Raw genomic sequence first — 7313 nt, 5'->3', positions numbered from 1 at the left:
TGCTACACTGTTGGTTATTGCATTATTACCTACAGTTGCTGTAAGTCTTAATAGATTTACAAGTGTTCCATTCTAACTTAGAATAAATTAAACCTGTGCTACCATGTGAGTCAGATATTAACAAGCCTATGACACAAAGTCATGTTTCCAGTAAAGCCTTTAAGTTAAGCTACATCAATGGTTACATTAACTGTAAACAGCAGCGGGTGGTGGAATTTACCTTTTGGAACCCAGTCAGCCAAAGAAAAAAGAGTATAAGAACTCAGAACATTAATATGTTGCTACATTAACGACCAGCGCATTAATATTTACATTAACTAAGTAGTCACAGGTGCGCGTGTTCCAGGAACTTACCGACGATTTCGAACAGGACACAGCCAATCAGATGTAGGCATCCGCTACAGGATTGGTCGATCATTTGCAGTACTTTAGAAAGGCGAACGTGGGCTAGTGCCATATTGTCCAATCAATGAGTTGGGCGCAGAGAGCAGCGGACCTCTGTGAGAGCAGTTTTTGTCAGAGAGGCAGAGACGCCGAAGCAGCATCAGCGCCGGGCGTACGTGGAGCCTTGGAGCATCACTGGGGAGAGCGCACACATCCACCACAAAGAGCAGGCTGAAATAACGCGACGACACTTGAACGATTATTTTATAAACGCGTCCTCTTACTGATTTTTATTTTTATTATCTTTGTGTTGGTTTTATTTTCATTCTTATACTGGAGGAGGCGAAAAAACAACCGAGCAAAGCTTCACTGCGGCTAATCAATTTCCTTTTTCCAGACCTGGGAATTACAATGAAACATGTAGGTGACACATTTCCATTCACTATCCGCGAATCACAATAGGGATCCCAGCGGAGGCGACAAAGAAGGAAGCAGGTAAAAAATCTATTTCATTCTGAGCACTGCTGCTTTGAGAGGCATGAAAATTGTGAACCGGAGTGGCATGCGATGCTTTTAATCATGCGTAACTTCAAAGCTGTAGTCACATTTTGGGTTTGCGAGTGTCGGAGTTTACATTAAGACATCTTTAACCCACAATTTGTTTTTGTTTTTTTATTGTTGTAAAATACGATTGAAATTAACTTAAAAGGCATCAGCAGTGCCACATTTTCCCTACTAGGGCGCATGTGTGGCATTGCAATCTTTGCGCTTCATTGGAGAGCCTGTGTTTATTTACTGATGGGGACAAAACTGCATTTTACTTCAATTTACACGTTGCTGTGCACACTGTTGTTTTTTCCTCTCTCTTCAAAGGGGAAAATGGTGACGGGTGCCGCATCTATAGGATCAGCATCCTCCTCTCCGTGGAGCCCCTGCGTAAAAGAAAAATCAGGTATTTGCCCTCTTTATTGTGTCGGTACTGCAGTGTGGTAGACAGGCGAACAGGTTTTTATCATGAGGCTCGTCTGCAGCCATTCATGCATACAATGCAGGAACGCCTCAGCATAATGCAACAAAACCCTCCCATTTTATGTCTTACTGTGATGCCCTGAATGCAGCTGCAGCATCAGCCATACATGGAGACACTAGCTGCATAAAAAGAGAGATGATTGTGTGCTTTTTGTCTGCATCTGCGACCACATTATAAGGGGGGAAAGGGCTCGAACACACACGCACACGCATGACTGGATAAAATATTGCAGAAATCCTGCAAACTAACTGCCCTTCTCTGCGCTGCACAGGTGTTGAGTAGCATTCACCTAACTTAGTGTGTGCCTGTGTGAATTTGCGATGGGTATGCATGCGTGTAGGTGTCTGTGTAGGTGCATGTTTGTGGATGATATCACCTTGCATATATATGGTTGCAGGGCCATGTGTGTGGTTGAGGATGTGTTTTAACCAGGATTTTTTAGAGCTGCACACCTACACCTGCCTCACCGGGTTACTGAAACCGAGGGTACATTAGAGAAGAGCTTCCCCTACCTCCATTATTTACGCACTTAGATTTGGCCTGTTGGGCCACATAAAAATAGTGGTGTGATACTTCACCAGCAGCAGAGTGACTAATTGAAACTTCAAATTAAATCCAGCCTGAAAACACTTTACATATATAAAACAGAAAGAAAAAGGCTTCTGGCAGTGCACCCTGCATTTCTAACCTCTTTGTTCTGTCATTACAGTATAATTGTAAACAATGACACATCTGCATATCAAATGCCACTATTTTTGGAATCATTAATTATCATTTAGGGCCATCTTGTTATGAGGCCACCATGCTATAATGCTACCATCCACTCTGACTTACCATCCAAGTCAAAGGTGTGGCCTGAGGGCCTGAACTGGCCTAGAAAACGTGTCCAATGTGGCTAACTTAATGGATTAACAAAGTGTGAAACTTGCTGTGAAGTCGGTAATTGCTTCAGGTTTTCATTAAAATGCACAGCTGTCCATCAAGCGATGATGATGCTAGCTTTATTACACAGGAGTGAACATGTGTGAGAAGTTAAAAGTATGTGGATCTTGAAGAAAGAATATGCTTTAGTTTAATTAGCATCAAATTCTACATGTAAAAATGTTGTGTTTTTTCCGCTGTGATCTCTGAGGTGTAATGTGCGAATGAACGAGTTTCAAATCTTCAACCAAGCCAAACAGCTACAAGATTACAGTAAAAAAAAAAATTAATTTGGATGAAAAAATAAAGGAAAAACAGGGCAGAGGCACAAGACTGAGTACATAATGGCTTAAAACAGTGAAGGAACTACTCATCCCATAATGCCAATCCTAGATTCCACAGCAGCCAATTTCCAACCTGATCAAAGTGAATACTTCTATATATATTTAGCTTGTATTGTTTGAATGTGTAATAAAGCATTGCCTTAGTTATGGTACAGTTACTGCTCACAGTTTCTGAAGTTCTTTCACTAAGCAACCTGACATTTGCAGGTTTATACATTTCCATGGTAACTGCAACCTCCACCAACCGGAGACGTCGCTGTTTCAGTTTAGGATTGCAGGCAGAGTAGTTTTTTTTTTCTTGCACTGGATTGCTAATAAAATGTGTTTTTGCTAAAACGAGGTTGAGTCTGAAGGTTGTTTCTGCAGAAGCAAATAATGTTGCTCATAGTAAGTCATGATCGGAAGGTCGGGGGTTCGATTCCCCTGAACAGCTACCCTGAGGTACCCCTGAGCAAGGTACCGTCCCTACACACTGCTCCCCGGGCGCCCAATGGCTGCCCACTGCTTCACTGAGTGAATGGGTTAAATGCAGAGAGGGATTTTCCCCACGGGGACCAATAAAGTACACCTTCTTCTTCTTCGTCTAATTTGGATTGTTGCCACGTTGTGGCTCATAATCAAAATCCCCATAATCAAAAATGGGATTTTTTTTGCTCAATGTTAACGTTAGTAGAAAAAATACAAAACAACCAATCATATGCATCCATAGTCTGCCAATGAGGCACAAACTAGCATTTGTTCATGGGATTTAAAGTCAGTCAATGTCTCTGCAACAGAGGCTCCACTTATCTTGGGTGGCACCTTAAATATTATAGTACCGAATATAAACTGGAAAAGTGCAGCTGAGGGTTGGTATATAAGTTTTCACCCAGTGTCACTGAAATCCACTTAATAAGACACTTTTAAAAATGAATAAAGAAATAAAAATGTAGTTTTACTGGAGCAGTTATCGTAGCTACAACCAATCACTAACGCTAACAAGGCGATATTCATGAGATCGTAGCAGCGATATAATGAAATTTAGACACTTTCAGCAATGAGGGGTGAAATACCTGCTTCATTTTTTCTTAGACTTATTGTCATATTGAGGTGATAGCGTGTGGTGTAAAAGATTTCCTGTATCTGTCCATTTGGCAGCAGCATGGAATCAGTCTGTTGGATAAACTGTCCCGCTGCTTGTCCAGTAAGTGGTACAGAGGGATGAAAGTAGGAGAACATGCCTCAGTGTCTCGCTGGGGAAAAGAGAAGCGGTAGATCAACAGATTAATGGGTACAGGTCTGCCGTAGTAAACGGAGAGCTGAGTGTACTGGTTGATTTACTGGTTTGTGCTAACCTCACCTTCGACCACACACTGTGGGTAGTGACTGAAAGAATGAATTCATGGATACGAGCAGCAGAAATCGGCTTTCTCTGAACGATGTCTGGGCTCTGTGTTAGAGATAGCACGAGGGGCTCAGAGTACAGTCGCTACTCCTCTGCATCAAAAGAAGCCAGCTGAGGTGGTTCAGCATCTGATTAAGATGCCTCTTGGACAGCTCCTGAGGTGTTTCTGTTCAGCTGGAAGGAGATCCTGGGAAGACCACACTGAAAGGATTATTCTTCTTGGAATAATAATATTTTTTATTATAGTCCAGGTGATTGTTCTTTTGAGGGTGCCAAAATTTCTCATTAACAGAAAAACCCTTATCTTTAAATTCAGATGTTTCTAGCAACCTGTCTTGTTTCTGAGGTGTTTGAATATATTTTTCAGAAAACTATTGAACAGAAGTTGAATTATTAAACCAGGATAAGTGACGCATATATAGACTCGTTTCTGTTTCTGCTTCCTTGCAATCAGCTCTTTTACACCAACATGTTGTATTAACAGGGGGTAAAAACCCCATGAGAGCTCACTGTGTACACCCACAGTGGCCTCGGTGGAGCTGAATGCAGTGTAGCTACAGGACACGTCTGAGGAAGGGGCTGCAGATATAGATGTGAATAACCCCACAGCTTTCAAGCTGCATGTGTACCTATACACGCCTACCTGCCTCTGAGTGAAACCAACATGCTCCCGCCCACTCTCTGCGAGCTGTTGAAGGGCATTCTGGGAAAAGCAGGGAATCACAGATTGAAGTGGAAGCTGGGGAGAACGTGGGGATAGCAGCCTGATGACAAAATAGTTACACATCACAGAGGGATGATATAAGAGTTTGAGACTATCAGAGGGAGGGTGTTCGTAAAATGTGGTTTATTTTGGGCAGAGTTGCAGAGTTTAATGTCATAAAAGGCTCTAAGTTGCTGTCCTTTGTCGCATGGCTGTTGACTTCAGCGTGCTAGTGCACGTTGGGTCCGGCAGCACATTCCAAGTGCGGTGGAGGAGGTGGATCGTCTGCAGCTTCGCCATTAATCATGGTTGTTTCATGAGTCAGCGGTGATTAATCTGGTTGATGGTGGTCATGCCTTCAGTGGCCCCCTCCTCAGAGGGGGATGGTTGACCTTGAGCCCAACCCCGGATGTTGGGGAATTTCACCGGCAGCTTGTGTGCAGTCTCAGGTGTTCACGTCATCACTGGAGACGTGGGCACAAATGACTGATGGTATTCTGAGCTTGCAGCAACCTTCAGGAAGGAACAAGTTCTTTTGTGCTCTGCAGTGACTCGACCGGATCCAACACCTGTAGGTGTATTTTTAAAAGGATGATCTCAAGTTGAGCACACTCATACCAAAACATGTGCTATTTAAACCCAAAGATTTATTATACATTTTAAAATTTTGACTTTTCTTATTAGATTTATTTGTATTTTCCCTTTAGTTTCAGTTCATTTTAAGAGGAGGTATGCTCATTTAGTTTAGGTTTTATTGTTTTATTTATAAGACAAAAGACTAAAATTTGAATGTTACACAATAACATTTTAGTTAGTCTAGATTATTTTTATTTCAGTTAGCTAAAATTAGTTTAAACTAGTGCTGTGGGGCTGCATGGCGTTAGCGCGTTAGCAGCCCCTCGCACTGGGCGATCCATGCTAAGTCGCTAACGGAGACTTGCTGCTTTAATGTGGTTATGGCGTTAACGTCATTTTAACGAGATTAACGCTGACAGCGCTAGTTTAAACACATATTTTTAGTTTTAAGCTGAGTGATATTTAACTGTATCATTCTTGGCTATTGTATATTTCATACAATACTCTTCATTAGTTTTATCTGAAAAAATGGTGCAAAGCAGACGTCTTAATTAACAGTGTGAATGCTGACATGTGTCTGTCCTGGTTGGGCTCAGTGCTGGCTGATCCCGTATCAGCTGGGACCGACAGTGGAGCAGACTCAGTGTCTGTGGAGGTTATTTGGAGTCATTCACATCCCTTATGCAATGGCAAAGTAGAACAAAGCCTGTTATTCACACTTTGATGGATTTAAGTGACTTTCTGTTTTTTTTTCTAATATTTTTAGATGAGATGACTAATGGATGAAAGCTGCAGAGCTTCAGAGTGTGTGCACCTTATTTTCATCTGGCATATTGTCCTTGCATGAGTGGCTCAAGGTTTCTGTGAATTAGAGTAACCGCCTCCAACATAATAGATCGTGGTGAGATGCTAGTGGCTGGACTGTAAATCAGATTCAGTGAATCACTGACATTATCAATCTTCCACTAAATGAAATATCACATTTCCTCAAATAAAAACCCGTAGTCAGTTAAAAGCTGGGTTGCTGATAATGGCCAAAGGTGTGAGCGACTTTAACAGATTTCCCGAGCCCATTACAGGCTGGGAAATAAAACTATACCACCCAGCTGTTGTTGTTGGAGAGGGTATGCTTGAAAAGTAGAGCTGGTGCACTCTGGTGGTTTGACAGTAATCGACGGGAATATGCAAAGCTTCAGTGGGCAGAGCGGAGTCTGACAAAATCACCTTACGCATTAAAGATAATGTCTGTGCTGTGATATCAGCTATACTAATGAGTAAAATGAGCACTCAGAGTGAAAGTTAGAAGACATCCAAGGTTATGCCCACAATCCTTTCCCAACATTTTGAGGCTGCCACAGTTATAATTGGCTAGTGTAGACATATCAGACACACGGTCAGGATGGAGTTATGAAAAAGTGTGACTTCATTATTATAAAGTGGAGATTTTAGGTCATATTATCCATTTCTATTTGACTGTGTGTGGTTCATTTAATATTCCCCTACATCAAAAGAACTGAGAAGGTCTCCATGATATTTACCATCTAATACAGTTTGTGTTTTTGTGTGGGAGAATATGACTTTGTTCTAAATTAAGCAGTTGTTGTCAACAAAGAGACTTCCTTGCTAGATTTAATGAGGTTTCTGATGTCCTCTGTAATCGACGTGTAAATGCATTTCCTGGAAAAATGTCTTATTTTGCAGACAGTGACAGGAAAATGAAAAAAACATAGATACTAGGGCTGTTCGATATAACGATATATATCGGATGACGATATAAAAACGTATAAAATCATTTTACGCTATCGATTGTTTTGTGGTGTCGCAAAATAAACTGTTTACAGCAATATTTTTTTATCGTTTTGATGGTCACTGTAGTGACTATATTCATTTCTTAAAGTTCTCTCTTTCTCTTATATTTAATATAACCACACTACGGACGGACAAGCGCCTGTTTTTTATGGGTTGTCGTTA

At 41.4% G+C, this 7313-nt stretch overlaps 1 protein-coding gene across 3 annotated transcripts in view; it reads left to right on the top strand.

Annotated features, from left to right (window-relative positions):
- Positions 1-477: 477 nt before the first annotated feature.
- shisa7b (shisa family member 7) overlaps positions 478-7313 on the top strand; it is a 51071-nt gene continuing 44235 nt past the window's right edge. For 2 of the 3 annotated variants that reach the window (XR_013904787.1, XM_026155901.2), the window contains exons 1-2: positions 478-879; positions 1258-1336. The gene's annotated coding sequence lies outside the window, so the exon portion shown is untranslated. The remainder of the gene's footprint in view (positions 880-1257; positions 1337-7313) is intronic. The other variant, XM_026155903.2, reaches the window with a different exon arrangement.

Source organism: Astatotilapia calliptera, chromosome 22 (genome assembly GCF_964374335.1).
Source record: "Astatotilapia calliptera chromosome 22, fAstCal68.1, whole genome shotgun sequence".
Taxonomy (NCBI): Eukaryota; Metazoa; Chordata; class Actinopteri; order Cichliformes; family Cichlidae; genus Astatotilapia; species Astatotilapia calliptera.
This window is presented reverse-complemented; position numbering and strand designations above follow the sequence as displayed.